Genomic DNA, 25,705 nt, shown 5'->3' with positions numbered 1-25,705 from the left:
AGGCCAAGCGGCCAGTTAATGAATTGCAGTTTAACTCACTTCCGTGTTGGTTTCAAGAGAGAGACGGGGAGGTTGCCGCTTGGTCTCCGCGGTTAAAGCCAATATTTAAACACAATATGCTCCCACCAGTCCTGAGATCTCTCTCACACACAATAACTGAAGCATATGTGCAATGATGGCACTTTTCGTCCTCCTCCGCCTCATAATCATGGTGATGTTTGGCGAACTTCGCATATATCACAGAGCTAGGATCAAGCATATTTCGCATCCGTCCATCTGTGCAAGAGAATTTAACCCTTTAAGCATGCGCGATGTGTCAGATAGTATGGCAAGTGTAAACGCATGAATCGGATATGGGTCAGAGTTGAAAGAACGTGTAAACGGACGGTCAAAAAATCGGATAAAGGTACAATACGCAACGGTTTCCTCCATAGATGTATTCTCCGTGTTTACTTCCTACCCTCCATCTGAAATCACCCCGCCTTCGTGCGTCATCATAATCACGTGACTGAAACCCACCTATTTAATAAACAAACACATATTATAAAGACATTTCATATTTACTGGTATTAGATGATTTGGTAATTGCATTGAATAGATTAGACTTTGAATAAAAACATTTGCATTTGGTGTGTAAAAGGTGTTTTTATGCTGAGTTTCCGCTGTTCTGACCAGCGTGTGGCGTTTCCAGAGCTTCAATACAGTGAATCATTATGCAAATCAATCGGTTCAATGGTTTCTAAAAGCTTTGTTTCTCCATCACTAGAGCAACATGATTCTGGTTCACTCTTGAGTTGATAACAGCAGGCCAGATAGCAAACTTTGCCTGGCCCACCTCCACTTCTGGCTGGGTCCCCGGCCCAAAACTGGCCCAACACACTGAACATGGACACACAGAGCTTCCTCTGGCCCAGATGTGGCCCACACCCTGTAAAGTGACTCTTATTGACTGATATGGCCCAGGTCTGGCCCAGGCACTGTAAGACAGATCTGGCTGAGAGTCGGCTGGGCAGAAACTGGCAGTGAAACACACATTCAACCAAGGGTTTTTATTATACAATTAACAAATACACTTTAATATAAACATGTATGAACAATGAACAAATACACTATGATATTAACATTTATTAACAACAACCTGATTCTTGATTTGTGATCATGTATTAATTATGATTTTAATAACATTTTCATATATATTTACACCATTGTCTATAAATGTAATGATTATGTAACAATTACTGTCACAACGGCGGATTCTTGGTTATTTTTTTTATTTGTATTTTTTTTTTTTTTTTTTTTGATATTTTTATGATATTTTTATAATATAAACTTTTCAATCTCCTATAAAAATAATGATCAGTTTGTCTGCGCTGCTTCACTAAAGCAGAAGTGAAAGTGTTCCAGTCCAGATCATGTAACCAATCAGAGAGAGAGACTGAAAACCCCATTTGCATTGTCAGGGTGGAGTGATTGTGATCCTCTCAGAATAGAGCAGCTCTGTCTCCAGAGACCATGTTCAAACCCCAAGAGCTTTATTTGACATTTACTGCTACATCAACCTTCTGAAAAGCACCTGCATCTTCATCTGTTAGTTGAATGATGTTGTCAGACACAAAGTGAACTTGTTGAGAAGCTTTATTGAATGTTGCAGCAAACACAGCAGATTGAAAGATCACACACACACACACACACACACACACACACACACACACACACACACACACACACACACACTCAGTTTCAGTATTGAGTTGTAAATCACTACAGCTGCAGCACTAGACTCATGTGAATCCTGCCTGACACAGGACACTCAGATACGGCTCATCTTCAGGAGAGAAACATCAGCACTCAGAGCTCTTGTGGAACGAGACCTCATGAGGAGCTCCATCATGTGTTACTCTGCAGACGTACAGCTCTCCCTCTTCCCAGCGTGCTTTGCTGAGGGTCAGGACGCTACTGCGGCTGTAGCGGCCGTCCTGCTGGCTCTCTGCGCTGGTCAGAACCCCCTCGGTGACCTCTGACCCGTCCAGTGTCCAGCTCACCAGCGCCCCCTGTGGAGAGTAAGAGCTGAGCAGGCAGAGCAGTGCGGCTGAGTCTCCAGAGATCTGCAGAGAAGACGGCGGCAGCAGAGACACTGAGGGCTTCACTGTGGGACCAGCTGCAGGAGACAAACACAACACAATCACACACACACACACACACACACACACACACACACACACACACACACACACACACACACACACACACACACACACACTTTATTTAAAGCTTTCATACATATTGCATTATAAAAGTATTTTTACTGCATTAATTATGCACTGCTATATACATTAAAATGCATGTATGATCTCATCAATAAGTGTAACAGCAGTTATAACACATATTATCTATTATCAGGCCGATCTGACTGCTTTAATTCCAGCAATTATTCATTCTGAACATAAATATCTTAAATTTTGAGATATTCACCTGAACTGAAAATGTAACTCAATTTCAAACAGAGTTAAAACACAATTGAATCACACAGAATGAACAAAACACTGAATTATAAGCACAACATGAGCAAAAGAGATTCAGTATCATTGACTGAACTACAGAAAGAAGCAACATTTACATTCTGATGTCAAATCTCTTTTTCCATGTATGATTTCTACAATAAAAGATGAACTAAATATGAACTCAGTGTAGAAATAAATGAAGGAAAAACAAACCTGTAATAAACTGAATAAACTCATAGTGAGACACAGTGTGGAAATATGTTTAGAATTTTATTTCATGATATATATATATATATTTATTTATTTATTTTTTTTTTCTTTTAAAGGAATAATGCTATTCTTATAATAATATCATTGTTTTAGATTAAATAATTATACAAAAATATCAGTAACACTTTAACCCTCTGAGGTCGGCAAACGCGCCGGCGCGTTTTGCTGGATTTTCTCCACATTGTAGCACTATAAACTTAAATTACTCCGTCATTTATGGTCATACAGAAAAAAGAAATATAAAAAAAGAATCTGTGGTATTTCTACTTTTGTATGTGTCCACTTACAATCAAATCAAAACATTGTGCTTTTGTAAAATAAAGAAAATAAACAGGGTGTGCGTTCTGCCTCTCCGTCGCGGTGAACTTTTTTTTCTTGAGCACGTCTATAAACTGAAACAAAACTCAGCGAATACTTGTCACACATTTATGAGCCATACACCTTTATAAACATTTAAGTGTGTACTTTTAAATGATCGGGTTCAAAACGAAAACAAATATTTTCTGTTTAAGTAATTTGTATAAAACCAACAAGATGTCCAGCTTCTCAAACGCTTGCTCATTACAGTTAATTTGGCCACGCCCACTCGCGCAAAAGATATTCACATGCAAATCTCCACATGGAACGCGAACGCGCTCGTTACCTCAACAACAAAACACCAAAACACTTCACTTCACTTTTCGTCGAGTTTGAAAGACGCGCCTGAGCTTACATTGGATTTAGGCTACCTCAGAAGAAGAAGAACGCAATTTGAAGACAAGAAAGATTTAAGGTAAGAAATTCTTACATGTTTGTTATTGTTGCATAAATGTCACGTTGCAGTTGAACTGTTGCTAGATATATGGGGAATATTATAATATTTAGACCCGTGTTTACTGTTAGGCCTACTGTGTTTGTGGATATCTGGTCAAACGTAGATATGTATATGGTAACCATACTGTTTTATATTTGAGCGCGATCGCGTTTGAATGTATCAGATTTTGCAGCGCGATCGCGTTTGAATGTATCATTTGAAAATTTGAAAAGCAAAACACACCAAACGGCTTCATGTTTTTACTATTATCTCATTTCATATCATCATAACGAATGGAAACATTTGAAGTAACATGATAATCAATATATTTTTCTCTAGCTTGGTTGTTACTGAAATATTTTTATTATTATTTTACCCAGCACTGCGCATAGCCTATGCCTACAAGGCACAACAAACCTGGTGTTCATTTACTATATATTGTTGGAAACATTTGTGTGTGTGTGTGTGTGTGTGTGTGTATTTTGTGAACTTTAAAAAGCAATTTTAACCAGAAAAATCTAATATTTATTTCCAAAATCGTGCAGACCTTTCTCTTGATATCAGTATGTTCACTTTTTTTTCAGGGCCCAGATGAGTCCTGCCGACTTCAACATTCACATGAGTCTCTGGAACATGAACATGGTAAAGTGAAAATCAAACACCTTGGAAATTGAAGGTATGTACAATGTTTTTAGGAATGGCACAAAGGTCTCTGTCTTTCAATAAGTGCTTTTTTGCCATTTGTTGTGTCTATTTGGATTATGTTGTGTAAATAAATCCAAACAATTTAAAAGCCATTCTTTTTTAAATCTCCTCATTTACAGTATTGTGCAAGGTTGCTCAGAATGATGGGCCCTGATAAGCTCCTAATAGGGCCATTAGGGAGGTTCTTTGTCTTTCTCAGGTGAGAAAAGCCTTACATATTAATGAGGTGATCCGCCCCTTCGCATAAGGCTTATTCACACAAAACACGTCGTAAAAATTTTAAATCAATATATTGTCTTCTCTGAATGAGCAGTCAGGGTGATTTTCACATAGTTTTGCAGCAAATATTCTAGGCTACGTCATACAATTTTCAAAAGTCTTGTGAAGAAATAATCAGTAGGGGTTTCATGGCCTTATTTCAGTGAGAATTTTTTTTTGTATTTTCACAAACCACGCATAAATGTCATTATCTCAAAACTACAAACTTTTACATACATGCTGTTGATATATTATTGTAGCAGAGTTTGTGCTGAATACAGTGTAATTAGACTTTAGCCATGAAAATGTCACAAGTAAATGAAATAACCAGAAATGTCAGAGCATGTCAGAACACCTCCAGGGCCCAGAAAACAGCTCAGACCTCAGAGGGTTAATTAAAGTCTTTATACATATTGAAAAATTATAAAATATTTTTAATGCATTAATTATATATTGTTTTACACATTATGATGCATGTATGATCTCATCAAAAATTGTAACCAAGGTTTTAACACATTATAATATTATCTATTCATTGTTACCTCCAAAAAATTATAATACACTAAAACTCATGACAAACAACCAATTCTAGATGTAACAAGGAAAGTGCAAATATTATAAAACATTTTAACTTTGGTTACAGTTATTTATGAAAACATATATGACATTATAATAAACGCTATTGATACCTTTATAATGCATTATACATAAAGGCTTCAAGTAAAGTTTGCCACAATATCTAATAATCATTATTATTAATAAATGTTGTTCCCTTTCGTGGTCACTCCGAGTTACGTCGGATGACGACGATTGGGGTTTCGCTTAGAAGCCTATCACCTTCGAGTATATAAAACGAGCCAATGGCAATGAAATGCCATGGGTCTGCGGAATTTGCATAGCGTATCTCCGCACACCGCAGGGGGTATATAAGGAAGTACGCTGCAAACATGCAGATATGTTTTCGCTTCGGAGCCGAGAACTTCTCCACTCCTGCAAGCCAAATAATTCTGAGTTAGTCTTCTCATCCCTTTGAGACGAGCGAACTCTCCGGTGTTGGTGTGACGGCGATTTCAGCGAGTGCTCACTACCCTGCTGATCTGCTCAGTGATCTGACAGATAGTGTGATTTCTCCCTGTTCGCTTCAGCATCCGCAGAGTTTTCCTCTCACAAAAAGAGCATTGCACGTGGCACGTCTTTTTAAAGATGCCTCGCCCGTGCACTTCTGGTTGCGGTCGCGACATATTCTTTTCTGATGGGCACAATCTCTGCTTAGCGTGTTTGGGCGTTGATCACGCTAAAGCAGCGTTTGTGGATGACTCATGTTCCCATTGCGGGAACATGACCATCTCCATGCTGCGGTCGAGACTCAATGAGCTCATTAGAGCGAGAGTCCCCTCATCCACACCCCGATCTACGGTCTCCCCGCGAGGCTGTACTTCGGCTGGTGGCCAGGGTGACCTGAGGGTAACTGTGTGGGACATACCGCCGACACGTCCACGGTCCACACACCCCTCTTCAGCATTGGTACCCGCGAGTGTCCAGACTGAGACCGCTGGTCCCTCTACGGAGGCCCCGCGCGTTTCGTTTGGCGCTCCAGAAGAGGATACGATGTCGATCGCTGCATCACAAGGTGGGCGTGAGTCCTTGGGAAGTGAGGATTCGGCTGTGCTGCCGCCCTCGGGCGCGCCAGCATTGCCCGAGTCTGATCCCGAGCTGACTGCCATGCTTTCCCGGGCAGCCGCGGCCATTGGGCTCGAGTGGTCCCCGCCACCCGATCCAGTGCGCTCGCGGCTGGATGATTGGTTTTTGGGAGCGGCCGCTGACACTCGTCGCCGCCCAACCCCAATGCCATTCTTCCCGGAAGTGCATGAGGAAGTCACGCGGTCCTGGAAGGCTCCCATGTCTTCCCGTGATCATTCGTCGGCTTTCTCCGCCTTTCCTCCCCTCGATAAGGCTGATGCTTGTGGGTACACTGGGATTCCCACGGTTGAACGTTCTGTCGCGATGCAGCTGTGTCCGGCAAGCGCTTCATCACGTGGTGATCCTAAGCACCCGTCCAAAGCCTGTAGATTCTCGTCTACCATGGTGGCGAAGTCTTACAGAGCGGCGGGACAGGCAGCTGCCTCTTTGCATGCCATGGCCGTCTTACAGGTCTACCAGGCCAAGATGCTCCGTGACATGCACGAGGGTAGGACAGACCCAGGGCTCTTTGATGAGCTGCGCGCCGCCACCAACCTCGCTCTCCGGGCGACGAAGGTGACCGCGCGCTCCCTGGGTCTGGTGATGTCCACAGCTGTGGTCCAGGAGAGACATCTCTGGCTGAACCTGGCTGATATGCGTGAGCCAGAGCGGACTCGTCTGCTCGACGCTCCCATATCCCAGGCCGGCCTTTTCGGCGGTGCAGTCGAGGACTTTGCCCAACAGTTCTCGACTGCTCAGAAGCAGACTGAGGCGATTAAGCACATTCTGCCCCGACGCTCTGCTGCTCAGCCGTCGGTACAGAATCCTCAGCCTGCTCCCCGCCGAGGGCGCCCTCCCGCGGCTCCTGCCCCTCCCGTACGGCCCCAGCAGCAGCCTTCATCTCGGCCGCGTCGTGGAGGAAGCCGTAGGAAGGCGCCACAGCCCTCTCCAGCCCCGCAGCCCGCTAAACGCCAGGCTAAGCGGCGCTCCTGAGACGGGCAGCTCAGGATTGGCTCTCTTTTCTGTTCAGGAGCTGGCAGCAGGGCCACTCCTTCCCCCGGTGGAGGGCCGGGGGAGAATCTTTTGTTCTCCACTCCCCGCTGCTCGTCTAAGGACGGGCAGCACCCTAATGTGGTTAAAGACAGAATCGAATTCCCCAATCCTGAGCCCACAGAGCCCGAGAGCCGCAGTGCGCGCCACCCTCGGGTCCCGCCACTGCCGCCCTCCTCTGTCCCAGAGGTGTGGGATGACAGCACGCGCCGCCCACGGGCCACGCTCCTCTCATCCCCCTCTGTCGCCAGACCCCTGCCAGAGCACGCCCCCGTGGGACGCGCGCCCTCCCCTGGCCTCCTCTGGCAGGACGCGGCTAATGACCGTGCCCCCGCACAGGGCCGCTATGCCACCCTCGCCGGTGCCGGTCATTCCGCCTCGCTGCCCCACCGACGATACGTCTGTGGTCCGTATGACCCCGCTGGTGCACTTTCTGGAGGCCTGGCTAGAGCTTCCCAGACTGTCCCGCTGGGTCGCGAGAACCATCAGGCTTGGCTACGCGATTCAGTGCGCGCGATCTCCTCCCCGCTTCAGGGGAGTCCGCTTCACTATGGTCGGTGGCAATGCCCCTGTCATGAGAGCGGAGGTCGCCACCCTACTGGCGAAGGGTGCGATCGAGATTGTCCCTCCAGCCGAGATGAAGTCCGGCTTCTACAGCCCTTACTTCATTGTACCCAAGAAGTCCGGGTTACGGCCAATCCTCGACCTACGCGTCTTGAACCGCTCCCTTCACAGGCTGCCGTTCAAGATGCTAACGGCCAAACACATCCTCCAGTGTGTGCGGCCGCAGGATTGGTTTGCAGCGATCGACCTGAAGGACGCCTACTTCCATGTCTCCATTTTACCTCGACACAGACCGTTTCTACGGTTTGCTTTCGAGGGGCAGGCATACCAGTACGCGGTTCTCCCTTTCGGGCTAGCCCTGTCTCCTCGCGTCTTCACGAAGGTCGTCGAGGCAGCCCTTGTTCCCCTCCGGGAACACGGGGTTCGCATCCTGAACTATCTCGACGACTGGCTAATCCTAGCTCACTCTCGAGACCAGGTTTGCGAACACAGGGACCTAGTGCTCCAGCACCTAGCTCGTCTGGGCCTTCGGGTCAACTGGGAGAAGAGCAAACTCTGCTCCGTGCAGAGGATCTCTTTTCTCGGTATGGAGATCGACTCGGTCGCCATGTGCGCGCAGCTTACGAGCGAGCGCGTGCAGTCACTGCTGACTTGTCTTCGTCAGTTCGAGGGCAAGAGTGCGGTTCCACTGAAACTTTTTCAGAGGCTCCTGGGGCATATGGCATCCGCAGCCGCAGTCACGCTGCTCGGGTTGCTTCATATGAGACCGCTTCAGCTTTGGCTTCGCGATCGAGTCCCGAGGTGGGCATGGCAACACGGCACGCTCCGAGTCCCAGTGACTCCAGCCTGCCGTCAGACCTTCACCCCGTGGTCGAACCTCAATTTTCTACGGGCCGGAGTGCCCTTAGAACGAGTTTCCCGGCATGTTGTTGTATCAACAGATGCCTCCACCACGGGCTGGGGCGCCATGTGCAATGGTCATGCTGCCGCGGGCTCCTGGACAGGACCCCAGCGCCTTTGGCATGTCAATTGCCTCGAGTTGCTGGCTGTACGTCTCGCCCTGCACCGCTTCCATGCGCTGCTCAGGGGTCAGCACGTACTAGTCCGATCAGACAATACCGCAACAGTAGCGTACATCAACCATCAGGGTGGTCTACGCTCCCGCCGTATGTCGCAACTCGCTCGCCACCTCCTCATATGGAGTCAGAAGCATCTGAGGTCGCTTCAAGCCATTTCTATCCCGGGACACCTGAACCAGGCGGCCGACGAGCTGTCTCGAGTTCGGCCTCTCGCTGGAGAATGGCGACTCCATCCCCAGACGGTCCAGCTGATTTGGGATCAGTTCGGCGATGCACAGGTAGATCTGTTTGCCTCCCACGACTCGTCCCACTGCGACCTGTATTATTCCCTGACCGAGGGCACGCTCGGCACGGATGCACTAGCGCACAGCTGGCCGCGGGGCCTACGCAAGTATGCGTTTCCCCCAGTGAGCCTTCTTGCGCAGACCTTGCGCAAGATCAGGGAGGACGAGGAGCAGGTCATTTTGGTTGCCCCGTACAGGCCCAACCGGACCTGGTTCTACGAACTAGTACTCCTCGCGACAGCACCTCCCTGGCCAATTCCTCTGAGGAAGGACCTCCTTTCTCAGGGACGGGGCACCCTTTGGCACCCTCGTCCCGATCTTTGGAACCTCCACGTGTGGCTCCTGGACGGGACGAGGCAGGTTTGAGTACCCTACCACCAGCGGTGGTGGCTACCATCACTTCCGCTAGAGCATCGTCCACGAGACATGCCTATGCGTTGAAGTGGAACCTCTTCGTCAACTGGTGTTCTTCTAAACATCAAGAACCCACGAATTGCCCCATCAGTGTCGTGCTTTCCTTCCTGCAAGAAGGGTTGGAGCGAAGGCTGTCTCCCTCCACCCTGAAGGTGTATGTTGCCGCCATTGCCGCACATCACGAAGCAGTTGATGGTAAGTCTCTGGGGAAGCACGACCTGATCGTCAGGTTCCTGAGGGGAGCGAGAAGACTGAATCCTCCTCGTCCTCCCCTCGTACCCTCTTGGGACCTCTCAGTGGTTCTAACTGCCCTGCAGAGCGCTCCATTTGAGCCTTTGCAATCAGCAGAGCTTAAGTTCCTGTCTATGAAGACAGCGCTCCTGGTTGCATTGGCCTCCATCAAGAAGGGTAGGGGACCTGCAGGCATTTTCGGTTGACGAAGCGTGCCTGGAATTCGGGCCGGCTAACTCTCACGTGATCCTGAGACCCCGGCTTGGATACGCGCCCAAGGTTCCTACCACACCCTTTCGAGACCAGGTAGTGAACCTGCAAGCGTTGCCCTTGGAGGAGGCAGACCCAGCCTTGGCACTGCTCTGTCCAGTATGCGCCCTTCGTGCTTACGTAGACAGAACGCAGTGTTTCAGGACCTCAGACCAGCTCTTTGTCTGTTATGGTGGGAAGCTGAAGGGAAAGGCTCTCTCAAAGCAAAGGTTATCTCACTGGATAGTGGATACCTTCGCTTTGGCATACCAGCAGCAAGGTCGTCAATGCCCCCTTGGTGTGAAAGCCCACTCCACTCGTAGTGTGGCTTCCTCTTGGGCTCTAGCGCATGGCGCCTCGCTAACAGACATCTGCAGAGCTGCAGGCTGGGCGACACCCAACACATTCGCGAGATTCTATAATCTCCGAGTAGAGCCAGTTTCTTCTCATGTACTCGCTTCAACCAGCCGGTACTAGATTCTGCTCAGGTGTCTTCGCTTGCTCGCCATTCCTCTCCACGGACGGGATACGTGCGATTATTCTCAGGTGAGTCTGATAAAGCTCTGAGTTCCTCCAGCACTGGTTACGTCAAAGCCTGACTTATGCCATTCTGCCATAACGCAGCTTTTGCGCTTGACTAGGTGCCTCCATGTGCATGGTCCCCCCTCTGGGCGACCCCCACATGTGTATTCCACTGTAAGTCTCTTTGTGAGCGTGTGTCTTTCCCTTGGCAAGCCACCTTGCCTCCCCTGGGGTTTAAATATTCCACCTGCGGCTGGACACCCCAGTGATTCCCCATATGCATCCCTCTCGGTCATATGTGTATTTCAAGTCCCCCCCGTAATGGTTGGGCATAATTGCATATTTCCTCTGGGATATGCTTCCCAGTGTACCTTGGTATTCCTGTGTTAAGTAGGACTCCTTCGTTCGTGCTAGTCTCACAACAGGGAGCTCAGACTTACGCAGGGCACTGGATGACAGCCGAGGTGGCGTGATTAGACTGGAACCCCAATCGTCGTCATCCGACGTAACTCGGAGTGACCACGAAAGGGAACGTCTCGGTTACGGATGTAACCCTCGTTCCCTGAGTGGGAACGGAGACGTTACGTCTTCCTGCCACTTCCGCTGTATCGCTGAAAAACGCCTGGGTCCAGTTTCGACTCCTCAGCGAAGACATATCTGCATGTTTGCAGCGTACTTCCTTATATACCCCCTGCGGTGGGAGGAGATACGCTATGCAAATTCCGCAGACCCATGGCATTTCATTGCCATTGGCTCGTTTTATATACTCGAAGGTGATAGGCTTCTAAGCGAAACCCCAATCGTCGTCATCCGACGTAACGTCTCCGTTCCCACTCAGGGAACGAGGGTTACATCCGTAACCGAGACGTTCTTGTTTCCACTGTAAAACACTTTCTGAAATATAAACTGTATTTTTTTATTAGGTGATTAAATAGACAGACTTACCGATCACCAGTTTAGTTCCTCCACCGAAAGTCCTCCACAGTGATACAATCTAATGAAACGCTCGTACAAAAACCTCTATTCCACTCGAGTGAACACACACTCCAGCAGAGAGAGAGAAACAACACTTCAACACACTGATATTAGAAGATCCTCAGCTCTTCTCAACAGTCACTCATTCAGATTTGACTAAATGCTTTCTGATATAACACTGTTTAAAGAAATATATTTGATGAACTGTGACCTCTGAGGTGACCTTTGACCTCTTTGATCATGGATGATGTTGTGGAGTTTCTCATAATGATGCTTCTGTTCTTCATATGCAGATCAATCATCATGATTCACAGAAAAACCTGCAGCTTCAGACTTCAATCTTCAGTGAAAATCTCTTCAAATAATGAGTTTATTGAATATTAGAGCCAAAGTCAATAGAAAGTGTCAACAATGAAATTATAAAAGGTATTTTGCATGTTCTACACAGTCAAGCATGTTTTCATATTCAAGGTCTGTTCTAAAAGTATCTGGACTGGTTATGAATCTCCACACAAGATCATGAAACGTGAACAAGCTCTAATATGTCTCCATCTTTAACAGCCTGTTTCTTCTCCATTTGATGATTTCAGACACACATGAGGCTTCATGATAGATGGAGTGACACCATGAACTCTGATTAGAGATTCACAATCAGTCCTGATACTTTCTAAACAGACTCATGATTCATGATCTTACTTTAGTGATGGCGGTTCATCTAGTGGAAGTGTAGCAGTGATGATGGTCACATGACTGAATATGGACACAGAGATGGACGTTCATCTGCACATCCTCAGTGTCTCAGGAGTCACAATAAAAATACTAAATAAAGTCATGATTCTGTAACTCTAGTGTATATTAGTTTGTTATCAGCACAAGCTGTTGTAAATCCTGCCCACTTCTTTGCATTGTCAGCACATGCTTCAGTGCTCTGAGAGTGTTTATAGTGCTGTGAGTTTAACACTTCATGACTGAGAGCAGAACACAACACAATCTTCATCATCACACAAGACTAAACTACAGCAATGAACACAATCAACATCTTCATCTGGACCATTGCACTGTTTATTCAAGGTTTGTGTAATAAAGTTTTTACAATAATTATTAGTTCTCTTAAAATGTGAAATATACATTTTAATTTTTTTTCCTGTTTTCTCTCAGAGTGTAGAGGACAGATCACTGTAACTCAGAGTCCATCAATAACAGCAGTTCAACCAGGAGAAGAAGTCAGAATAAACTGTAAAGCCAGCAGTAGAGTGTATGGTGGCAGTTACTTACACTGGTACTCACAGAAACCTGGAGAAGCTCCTAAACTCCTCATATATCAGACATCAAACCGTTATACTGGAACTCCATCTAGATTCAGTGGCAGTGGATCTGGCAGTGATTTTACTCTGACCATCAGTGGAGTCCAGACTGAAGATACAGGAGATTATTACTGTCAGAGTTATCACAGTGATCCAGTGCTCACACAGTGATAAAGAGTCGTACAAAAACCTCTGTCAGTCAGACGTCACAGTGACTGCACTGATACAGCTGAGAGAAACTGCAGCTGCTGATGGAGGATCACAAACCACACAATATCAATGTTTAGCAAAGTTTCTAAAAACTTTAAAAAAAAAATATACAAATGTATCAGTGTTAATATATTTTATATGAAATAAGAGGTACAGCTGATATTGATTATAGCACTTGGATGTTTTTTTGTCAGTGTTTCAGATCACAGTATGAGAGCGATGCGGAGTGAAGCAGAAACACCAGCTGTTTTTAATGTGTTTTCTCTCACTCCAGGATTGATCTCAGTGGTTTCTTTCATCAGTGGTCGTGGAAATAATATACATACTATCTAATCAGATTTGGTCTGAAAGGAAAGTTAGAAAGTTCTTGCTTATAGAACTGTTATATAAAGTAATATCACATTCACAGTCGTGCTGCTCTTCATGTCTATGGTAGAATCACAGGCGTGCTGATATTCAGTATAACGGCACTCTTGATCATGTGACACTGCTTAAATGTGGCAGGAGGAAAGAAAAAACAGCACAACACCTTCACACATTTAAAGACAACTTCAGCAAGGGCATTTGACCCTAATACACATTTATTTGGGAGAGGCTATTTGATTAAAAAAAAAAAATCAATTGCTACCAAGCATTGTTTAATACTGAAGCCACATTTTCAAAACTCTTCATTCAGTCTGCATTACCAACATGAATCTTGGCCAAAGAGTTAATCTCACTCAGACCAACAAAACACTTCATATATGTCTCAAAATAAGCTCATTCCTCCATAACACTGCAATTCTCATTCAGAAAACATACATGTCATTCATAACACACTGAACTAAAAACACTAACAACAGGAGCATTACACAAATGATGAACTTTTATCTTTAAAGTTTGAATGATTTTTTTCACATTAATATTCATTATATGATAAGAATAGGATATTTTCATTTTACTGACTGTAATACAGTATAAATAATGAATGAGAAATGCAGCAATTTGTTTTTGTTTTTCTAAACATTTACATATAGTAATTTACATGAAAAAAAAATTAAAAGTTGAAAAACAAAATCCACCAAATTCCCGCCACATATGTGATGTCACCGTCCGGAGCAGAAAGTGGCGGTAATGCACCAAAAAGCTGCTTGTAGGGCCTATAAAACCTGTTTTATCTTTTCCCACATTCCAAATTAATTTTTTTCTATTTTGATTTTTCTGCATTCCATAAATAAATAAAAAAGACTCCCATTTTAATGGATAAATTAAATTAAAATAAAAATTGTATTTGTTGAAATTGAAACTTATACAATTTAATAATAATTTATTAAAATGTTTCAATAAATTACATGTTTAGGGCACTATGAAATATGTACGGTTCTCTCGACCGACAAGAACCACAGGCACTTGGTACCGACATGGCAGGACACTGACGTTCTTCAGCAAGACCCTTTCTCCCCTGCAGGACTTCACCGATGCACCGTCGAGGGAGAGCTACATGCTAAGAAGCAGATGAACTGAATCAGGTGTCTTTATTAGTTGGACTAATCTAAAACATTTTGCGATGTGGGTCCCCAGCCCAGCCAGCAATGACACGTGGGGCCCAGATGGGTTAACTACGGGTTCCATGGGTACTGTGTGGGCATGGGCTTTGGCTGGGTGAAATCAGTGGGTCCCATGTAGGTTTTGTAGTACGAGTCCCACATAGGAAGCCCATATGAGCTGATTACATGGGCCCCATAAGGGACAGGCATGGGCCAAGTGGGCATGGGTTTGAACTGGGAACACATATATGGGTCTTGCATGACATATTTATGGGCCAAGTGGGCATGGGTTTGATCTGGGAACACATATATGGGTCTTGAATGGCATATTTATGGGCCAAGTGGGCATGGGTTTGAACTGGGAACACATATATGGGTCCTGCATAGAATTTTTATGGGCCAAGTGGGCATGGGTTTGATCTGGGAACACATATATGGGTCTTGAATGGCATATTTATGGGCCAAGTGGGCATGGGTTTGAACTGGGAATGCACATATGGGTCCTGCATAGAATTTTTATGGGCCAAGTGGGCATGGGTTTGAACTGGGAACACATATATGGGTCTTGCATGACATATTTATGGGCCAAGTGGGCATGGTTTTGAACTGGGAACACATATATGGGTCTTGAATGGCATATTTATGGGCCAAGTGGGCATGGGTTTGAACTGGGAATGCACATATGGGTCCTGCATAGAATTTTTATGGGCCAAGTGGGCATGGGTTTGAACTGGGAACACATATATGGGTTTTGCATGACATATTTATGGGCCAAGTGGGCATGGGTTTGATCTGGGAACACATATATGGGTCTTGAATGGCATATTTATGGGCCAAGTGGGCATGGGTTTGAACTGGGAATGCACATATGGGTCCTGCATAGAATTTGTATGGGCCAAGTGGGCATGGGTTTGAACTGGGAACACATATATGGGTCTTGCATGACATATTTATGGTCCAAGTGGGCATGGGTTTGATCTGGGAACACATATATGGGTCTTGAATGGCATATTTATGGGCCGAGTGGGCATGGGTTTGAACTGGGAATGCATATATGGGTCCTGCATATAATTTTTATGAGCCAAGTGGGCATGGGTTTGAACTGGGAACACATATATGGGTCCTGCATGGTTTATTTATGGGCCAAGTGGGCATGGGTTTGATCTGGGAACACATATATGGGTCCTGCATGGTTTATTTATGGGCCGAGTGGGCATGGGTTTGATCTGGGAACACATATATGGGTCCTGCATAGAATTTTTATGGGCCAAGTGGCCATGGGTTTGAACTGGGAACACATATATGGGTCCTGCATGGTACATTTATGGGCAAAGTGGCCATGGGTTTGAACTGGGAACACATATATGGGTCCTGCATGGTACATTTATGGGCAAAGTGAGCATGGGTTTGAACTGGGATAATATATATAAAAATATATTTTTGATTTATTTACCAGTATGTTGTGACATTTAAATTGTTTTTTAAAGATTATGTTTGTTGTTCGATGTAATAATTTTGTATTAATGTATTTTTTGGAGAGATGTTTTTTTTTCAGAGATTTTTTTTTAAATTAAAATATATTTTTGATTTGTTTACCGGTATGTTGTTGTGACGACCACAAAAGTGTTGTATTTGTGTTTTAAGAATATTCACAATTATTGTCTTTTATTTGAAACAAGTGATTGTATTTTTTTTTTAAAACAAGTATCCCAATTGTTTTATTTTTAATGTGAATTTTCCTGACTTAAAGTGAATTGTGTAGTGTTTGCTCCAGGCCAGTAGGGGCAGTGTAGAGTGACGAGTTACTGTAGCTGCGTGAGTTGCGCGGGTTTTTCATTACTGCAGAGAGCTCGAAACTGATAACACTGTCTCCTCGTTTCTCTCCTGTTTTACAGGTGGGTAAATGTATAAAAACACCTCAGAAGTAGCATTTATCTATGCTGAAATGTATGTGAGATATGAGTGAACTGTTTTTAGTGAAATGAGCTTAGTTAGGGTCTGTTTTTGATTTAGTTTGAAATGAGTTGAAACGAGAGGGCAAAGTCCTACAGAGTAACGGTCGAGAGACATTACTAGAGATCAAGTCAGCTCAACACACACTTTCCCCGTGTATATATACTGGGGCGCTGTAAAGGGGGGGTAAACAATGACGATTCTCGGGGCCCATGACTAAGAGGGGGCCCAGAGAAGCCCCCAATAAAATTGTGGTGCTAAAAAAAAATATTTGATGGTAAAAATTATTAACTTTAAATTATTCTATTTGCTGTTTCCTGGTGTCAATTTTTTTTATTTGTTTAGGAAACAAACGTCCGTGGGCCCCTCTCCCCCTCTTGATTATCATAAAATGGTTCAGTCCGCCCAAATTGTATCCAGGCAACACAACACAAACTATATACTTCACTTATAGCGCCGGCAGAATATCAACTTGACGGAAGAGGACGTGAAAATGCCTCAAAAATCTGGAAGTCAAAAACGGAAAGAGAAAAAAATAAAGCGTGGCAAGCGCGCTCATAATGTAAGAGACGCCGGCGCGACCAAAACATTGTCCAACATCAAATGTGCAAACGTAAGCGTAATGTAAGCGGAACGAAACTAGACTACTCGTTATTGTGTGGTTGTACCGCTTATCAGTTTGGACCAGTGCAGCGCGAGCGATCTTGATCAAGCGACACTGTTACTACACAGCGCTAAGAGATCCAGTAAATAAATCATTTGAATTCGCCACAGAAGTAATAACATCGCTGTGAGATCTAGTGAGAAACATTCACATTTCTCCGTTTTTAACGGATCAAACAGCGCGTAGAAGCCAGGAAGAAACATTGTGCCATGAATGAACTATCCAGTGTCCACAGATCAGCAACATTCACCATGGATTTACTGTAGTAACACTAACTGCAACCATAGAAGTTTGGCAGGAATAGTAGGCTATAATGCTTTCAAGTAACATTACGTTGGTTTTATTTTGACATTATGAATAAAATAGCTGCCCTCAAATGTTAATCTGAACTAAAAATAGACCTTTGTTTATAACTACTACAATATTAGGCTACATTTCATTTTTTTCCAAGGAGCTGTTTTGTTTTATATGCTCCTAAGAAGAGTCTATTATAGCTCCATCATTGGTCAAAGTGTGTTAGTTTTAATAAATAAAATAATAATAATAAAAAAAAAATTCTCTGGCATTTATTTCTTTTTGCTGTATCGAAAACGTACCAAACCGTGACACAAGTGTATCGTATTGAACCGAACCGTGAATTTTGTGAACCATTACACCCCTACTATCTATATCTCTCTTACCTATCCGTCTACCCCTCTGAAGCAATGGCTGAAGCAATTTGAATGCTGAGAAACTTTACTAAGACGATTTGAAAAGTTAGTTTATCTGTTTATTGTTATGAATGTTTGATATTTACCAAAAACATCACTTTGCAGTGTATTGTTGAGTGAGTTTTTTTAATAATAAATGTATTTTTAATTAAAAGATTTGTTAGTAATAGTCATTATTGGGATTTGATCTGGTGTTTTACGACTGCATAATGGGTGCGATGTAGGTCTTAATTTTCATTAAAGTGGTCTTAAAAAGGTCTTTAAAAAGTCTTAAATTTGGGGTGATCAAACCTGGGGAAACCCTGGAAAGAGGCAAAGGGTCGACAGTATGTTACCCAATATTTCACAAGAAAAGGTGGGTTTGTAAGTAGGCCTAAATTGTTAGTGGACCGCCCGTGACAATGATCGTAGCCTACGGCACTTTTCTGTGCGTACGACAAATATGACAAATTAAATTTTGACAAATATGTACAGTACATACATACAAATATAAATATATGTGAATACACTATATGACACATGTACAGCTATGCACAGTATTATACAGTACTGAAGCAGTGCAGTATTACAGAGGACAAATTACGGGTGTGGAAATTGTCTGATTGACTTAAATATATGAGAATGATAGTCAAAATACCATAAACCATGATTTTATGTAAATTAATATGAAAAAAAGTCTCAGCTGTGTTGGGGGCCCAGTCAAGATTCTTTTCATGGGGCCCAAAATCCTTAGCAGCGCCCCTGTATATATATGTACATGAAGATATTTTTTGAGCTTGTAATGTTAACAGATATGTTTAGCTCACTGTATGTCAGTTTCCCACCATCTGTTGGAAATGTTTTTTTGCTCAATGAGTTTATAAAAATGTTTACAGTTTAAAACGAGGTTAAAAGTTACACTTTAATCACTTTATGAGTTCTGAGCATGATTTTGCAGTACTGTATTAACATGATACTGATAAAATACTGTGAATGGAAGATTCTAAGTATCTAAAAAAAAGCTGGTGAATATTACCATTGTCTTTACATTTCATTTTGATAAATAGTATAAAATACAAGCATGAAGAGTAAGTGAACATGCATTTGGTGGAAAGAGGTTTATTTTAATATGGATTCTGCATTGACATGGACACTGAAAATTCATTGTAATGTTAAAAAGACACTGAACTAGGGTGACCACCTGCTAATAAGCCCAAGGGGGGACAAGGGGTATGTTTCTGAGGGACAATGTGGGACACTGTCTGGCGCGGCGGTGCCCCTACCCCACGGGCAGACTCACTGATAGTGGTTTACCCATTTCTAGCACATACCACCTTACATGGTAATAATGCCATATTCCCCTAAACATGAGTAATTGCTGATGTATGCTCATGAATAGGCCAACCAATGTGTATTTTTCTAAATAAAGATTCATAATATTTTGAACATTCAATGAATTGACAGATGTACTTCCACTTAAGATTTACTATTTAATTTGATTTATTTTTCATTACAATTTATTCACTTTAAATAAATTATAATATAAAATTATAGGATTAACAGGAATTGTAGTTGCTCAACACCACAGGAACAGTAAAAAAAAAAAGTATTTAAAAAAAATACGATTGACATCGTATTCCCCTCCATGTCCGATTGAGAAGGACGTTTTGCAAAGGTCACAAAAAGCCCTCTCGGTATCCCCCTCAACACCTTTCAGCCACAAATATTCATTTTCCCAGTCTTTCTTGTACCCACACCTTCTCTTTTTAATTGATGATGACGGTGCCTCTCAGTCTCTTTCTCGAATTTTTCGAATTGGAAAGCGCGCATCTAAAAGTTCCTTCCTTCCCAGTGTGTCTGGTATGCGCGTGCGTGCGCTGTCATGTCAACAACGAAAAAGTTGACAACAACCTAGTCAGCAGTTCAACTGAGGGGTGGGTGTGGCAACAATAGCGTGCTGAAATGTCAAGTAATGTTCGTTTGTCTGCTTGGGGCTCGAGGATATAGAGCGACCAACTTTTTTTTGAGCAAGCATAGATTATGCGTGACACGGTCTCAATTTGCGGGACGCATGAATTGGGCTTCAAACGCTGTGCGCGGGTGGTCACCCTACACTGAACATATAATATGTGAAACATACAATGATACTTAACAATAGAGATGTGATTGCTGAAGAAAATTCAGAAAATAAATTACTGCAGAGAGCTCGAAACTGATAACACTGTCTCCTCGTTTCTCTCCTGTTTTACAGGAATTAATCTGTTATCCACGGTGCCGTTGCTACGGTACCTGTTACATTTTGACATTTAAATTGTTTTTTAAAGATCATTTTTGTTGTTCAATTTAACAATATATTTCTTGCAGTTCAAAGCGTCAAGTGTCTTGTATTTATCTTGGACTTATATTCATTCCTCATTTTTAATTTTTCTTAGATTGTTTCCTTAAACCACTTGGCATGGTTGGGCTTAGATAGGCCTTGCATGAATTGCCCAGTTAGGACCCACATAAGATCCTTACAGAGCCCACTTTAAGCCCATAGGGGCATTCACGGTTGAATCCTGGTGCAAGCCCACTTTAAACCCCTTTAGGCAGGTGGGGCCCAAATGGGTCTGACATGAATTACCCAGTTAAGACCCACATAAGACCATTACAGGTCCCACTTAAAACCCATCTGGGCATCCACGGCTGGACCCCGTGTGGATCCCGGGTGCAAGCCCATTTTAAATGCCCTTTAAGCAGGTGGGGCCCAAATCTGTCTGTCATGAATTGCCCGGTTAAGATCCCACATAACACCCTTATAGATCCCTTTTAAAGCCCATCTGGGCATCCACGGCTGGATCCTGGGTGCAAACCCACTTTAAACCCCTTTGGGTAGGTGGGGCCCCAATGGGTCTGGCATGAATTGCCCAGTTAGGACCCACATAAGACTCTTACAGAGCCCATTTAAAGCCCATCTGGGTAGCCATGGTTGGATCCCGGGTGCAAGCCCACTTTAGACCCATTTGGGCAGGTGGGGCCCAAATGGGTCTGACATGAATTGCCCAATTAAGACCCATGCAGTACCCTTACAGGTCCCACTTTTAGTATGTCTGGGCTTCCACGGCTTGCCCCAATGTGGATCCCGGGTGCAAGCCCATAATGGGGCCCACATTTGCCGCCCATGAAGCCCTCATCTGGGCCCCACATGTCATTGCTGGCTGGGAGGACTGGAGTTGAGAAACACTGGGTTAAACTACTGGATAAACTTAATCTCTAAATGACAGAAGAGAAAGGGGAAACCAATTGTTAGTTGTTTGGGCACCACAGCCTGAAAAATAACCATAGATGTTATAATGTTTAAAAAAGTAAAGCAGATTTGAGAATCACTAATAAAACAATTTTAAGTTATCTGTAAAATGTATATACTGTAAATAAAATGCACTTGTAAATATCTGTTAATGTATGTCTTCTCTACTAGAACTGAATGGTAAAGCTGACACTGATGTCAACTGTGTGCCAAATGAAAAAACAGTGCCTTTTTCATCCTTGGACCCAAAGCCGACAGATGGACATTCCCAATTTACACCTCCTCATACACGACCCCACTCTAATGGATTATCTTTTACAAACACACAGAACTCATGGGTCAGCCAGTTTGAGATTCCTTGGGACAAGATGCTTGCTTCACTCTCACAGGGCAAAGTTAGCTTAAGAGGGCACAGGGCTAACCCTGCAGAGAGACGAGCAATGGTGAGAACTGCGGTGGCTACCGTGCAGAAACACTGTCCAAATCCCAACAGGGCTGCCTGCGTGGAGATAGCGAAATCCTTTCATCCTTTGACCTTTGCAGACACAAATGAGGAAGGTGAACAGTTGGGAATAGTTTACTATTCTCTTGTTAAACAACTGAAAACAAGAGTTGAGCATGTTATCCGCAACAATGTAACTGAGAGAATACGGAGAACGAGAACAACGACAGAAATTGGCACTACCACCAAAACAGTACGGTGTAAAGCAGCTATGGCTGTCTACAAATTGGCAGCCGAAATGTCTCCCAGAAGGAGAGTCAGTTGACTCCTTAAAAGACCGAAGAAAAAATATGGTCACCATATTTCAGTCTGCTGGCCCCAGAGTTGTGGACAATTCAATGAGACTGACATACATCTATCAGCATCACATGATAAACAGTACAAACCCTCCCCCTAGTACAAATGAGACTGAAGAACAGTGGCCTTTCCTCTTTACAAAAAGAGGACTCTGTGCCCATTTCAAAACTCTCACAGATATTGATATCTGTGATCGAGTAGGACAGGCTCTTCAAACCAAGGGGAAGAGGATCATAGATTTCTTCCAAAGACAGACTCAGAACAGAGACATTCAGTGTCTTCTCCGGGACATTGAGAGCGACACAGCGACCATGCAGCATAGCCGGTCCAGCATAGCAACAGTGCTTCTTTTGATGAAGCACTTCCTTGAAAAAGAGGATTCCATCTTCATTTTGGCTGATGTAAGTGGGTAATAGTAATGTGAATTACATGAAATGTTATTTTAAGCTGCATTTTAAACATGTAGTAATAATAAGTATGTTTGTGTTTTAAAGACAGCTGCAACAAATCTTTTTTATTTTATTTTAGGGAAGACATTTCTCTCTTCCACAAAGTGGATGGTAATAGTGATGGGGACGAGACCGCCTATGCCGAGTCCGAGTCAAGACCGAGTCTTTGAAGGGTCGAGACTGAGTCGAGACCGAGTCTTTGAAGGGTCGAGACTGAGTCGAGACCGAGTCCGTTGGTTTTCAAATACAGTCGAGTCCGAGTCGAGACCGAGTCTTTGAAGAGTCGAGACCGAGACGAGACCGAGTCTTTGAAGGGTCGAGTCCGAGTCTTTGAAGGGTCGAGACTGAGACGAGACCGAGTCCGCTGGTTTTCAAATACAGTCGAGTCCGAGTCGAGACCGAGTCTTTAGGAGTCGAGACCAAGACCATAAAAACATGTCAGTTTTCATATTCATGATTTAATATCACCCCAGTTAATAATCAACAGTTGATTAGGCCTACAGACTAAGCTAGATTGGGAATTGTTTAGAGGAGCAGTCTTAACGTTTTAAAATGGACTGTGCTTTTACTATCATTAAAAAAATCCCTACCACATGCATCATCTTCTGCCTATTTTTCTAAAATGCTTCAACAGTGCTGCTCTGTCATCAACATGTTAAGCCCACCCTGACATTTTTAATCATAGTTAGGACATGCAGTCAAATATTTCCAAATCAAATATTGGAAATATTTCCAAGTCAAATATTATTATTTTCAAATAATGCCCGTCAACATTGCGTTTTATTATTATTGTTGTTATGTGTTGTGTGGTTTTGTTCTGTTAATTCAAAGTTTAAAATGTTTGAAGGGGCGTGTCTGCTGTGAGACTTCTGTGTTGTTGCCCACTGCTGTGATTGGCTGACATGCTTGCATATGAAATATCTGGCATTACATGTGGAACTATCTGGAAAACTTTTACTATTACAGCTATTATACGTTTTTACTATTACATCTATCGGGATTAACGAATCGTGAGAAGTTTTTTAAGTATTTAGATCTATTCCCATCACATAAAAGGTTGCAGTGAAGAGCATTGAGCAGATAACAGTCTGTTGATTGTGTGAAAGATCTTATCATTGCAACGCAGTTTCTGCACTCACTAATGATTTCACCAATGCAAACATGAGGTAAGTACAGTAAGAGCTTCGTTGTGCAGTGTAACAGCGTCATTGATTTCATAACGAGTTTTGTTCTTTGATCGCTTTCTGTATATTAATCACAGTTTAAGTAAGATTATTTTCATCCTACTAAGAGAAACGAACGATGTGAAGAGTGATCGCTACTTCCATATTAAATCACTACTTACCGCTTGCTGGAATATAGTTGAAATTGTCCCCTTCGTCCGTATGAAACGCTGAGAGAAGTCTGCTTGATATTATCCCAGGTTAGAAAAACAGTCCGTGGTGAAATGGACAGAGCAAACTAACAATTTCGAATTAAACTTTTGCGGTATCCAATTATAGATAAACATCAACCACGCCTGTTGACATTTCGCCATCAATACGCCTGTATTCCTGTGGGCGGAGGTTAGTGAAAAACTGTTTTAGTGACGTCATTAAAGAAGGAAGGGATGTAGTCCAATCCAGCCGTTTTTTTGTAGGCGACTTCTGTTAAATAAAATATCTCGCTTGGCAATGAACTTTGAGCTTTATAATTTTACAGATATTATTTATACTCTAACAACAACATTACACACTAACTAAAGTTTGAAACATGGGATCACGAAGAACGGGACCTTTAACACTTCATGACTGAGAGCAGAACACAACACAATCTTCATCATCACACAAGACTAAACTACAGCAATGAACACAATCAACATCTTCATCTGGACTCTCACACTGATTGCTCACGGTTTGTGTAATACAGTTTTTACAATAATTATTAGTTCTTAAAATGTGAAATGTATATGTTTATCATATACTGTATATCATCATGTATACATTTTTCATTTTTGTTTTATTTTGATTGATTATGATACCAGGGCCGTTTGAAGGAATTTGGGGGCCCCAAGCAAAATGGACATGGAGGCCCCCCCAATACACCCCCCACCCCCCCCCCACCGCAGCATAGCCATAGTTCACCCACACTTTATATAAATAAAAAATGTTTACAGTGCAAATATGCAGTTGCATATACTGTGCATAAAATTTTGAACATTTTCAACAATTGAACATTTGCAGTAACTGTTCAAGATCCATTGACCATTGGTAACTTAAAAATAATGTCATATTTGCATAAACTGTCACTACAGAAGCCTATATCCCGACACTAGCACATTAAGATAAGCTATGAAAAAATCATGTTCCTCTGCCACTTTCTGGTTAAATAATGTTTATAGATGGATTAACTTACAAAGTATTTATTAAGTAAAAAGACTTGTTTGCTAACAGTTAAATGACAATTAACTATAGATTAAATTAAAGACTAACAATTTACCATCTATTAATGATGGTTATTACCCCCGACTGAGCCTGGGTTCTCCCAAGGTTTTTTTTTTTTTCTCCATTAGGTCACTTGATGGAGTTTTTTTCGGTTCCTTGCCACTGTTGCCTTTGGCTTGCTCAGTTGGGGATATTTTGGGGATATTTAATTTTATTCTATCAATCAATAAATTCCACTAGAAACAAACCTTGTTGTATTATTTTATTTTAATGTAATACTGTGAAGCTGCTTTGATACAATCTGTATTGTGAAAAGCGCTATACAAATATACTTGATTTGATTTGATTATAATAAAGTGTTACCGAAAAGATATGTTAGCAATTCCATATTTTGATATTAGAAGGGAAGGGATGCAGCTGCTTTCACAACTACCAATGCTTAAAAACATCCCGAGCTAATGTTTGATGCACGGAATTTATTGTGTGGTTTTCCTAACCCCCATTTGGGAAATAGATTATAACGGTGGAATAGTTAGTAACGTTATAGCATGCTATGCCACTTTCATCAAAACCTATTACAAAGCTATAGCAATGTCATGTCATTAAATACGATAAACAGTGATTCTGGAACAGATCTGCGTCTTCCTTATCCCGTTAAACAAGTAATACAAACTCGGTGAGTGTTTTAGCGCAATTTTCTCATCTCATGGGATCACAACACTAAGAGATAGTAAATCTTTTCCTGGATTTTTTTGTGCGTTCCCGAGATTAGACCTTCCTTAACATAATGCCGAAAACCCGAAGTCTCTAGGTGGTCTGGTTGAGGA

The 25,705-nt window shown here is 43.0% G+C and overlaps 1 gene segment (V, D, J or C); it reads right to left on the bottom strand.

Annotated features, from left to right (window-relative positions):
• Nucleotides 1-1,841: 1,841 nt before the first annotated feature.
• LOC311283338 (immunoglobulin lambda constant 7-like) lies at nt 1,842-7,108 on the bottom strand. The segment is given in 2 exons: nt 6,991-7,108; nt 1,842-2,158 (listed from the first exon to the last, which is right to left on the bottom strand).
• Nucleotides 7,109-25,705: the final 18,597 nt, after the last annotated feature.

This window comes from Rutilus rutilus (genome assembly GCF_951802725.1).
Source record: "Rutilus rutilus genome assembly, chromosome: 23".
NCBI classification, from domain to species: domain Eukaryota; kingdom Metazoa; phylum Chordata; class Actinopteri; order Cypriniformes; family Leuciscidae; genus Rutilus; species Rutilus rutilus.
Note: the sequence above shows the minus strand (reverse complement) of the source record. Positions and strands in the feature narration are given on the sequence as shown.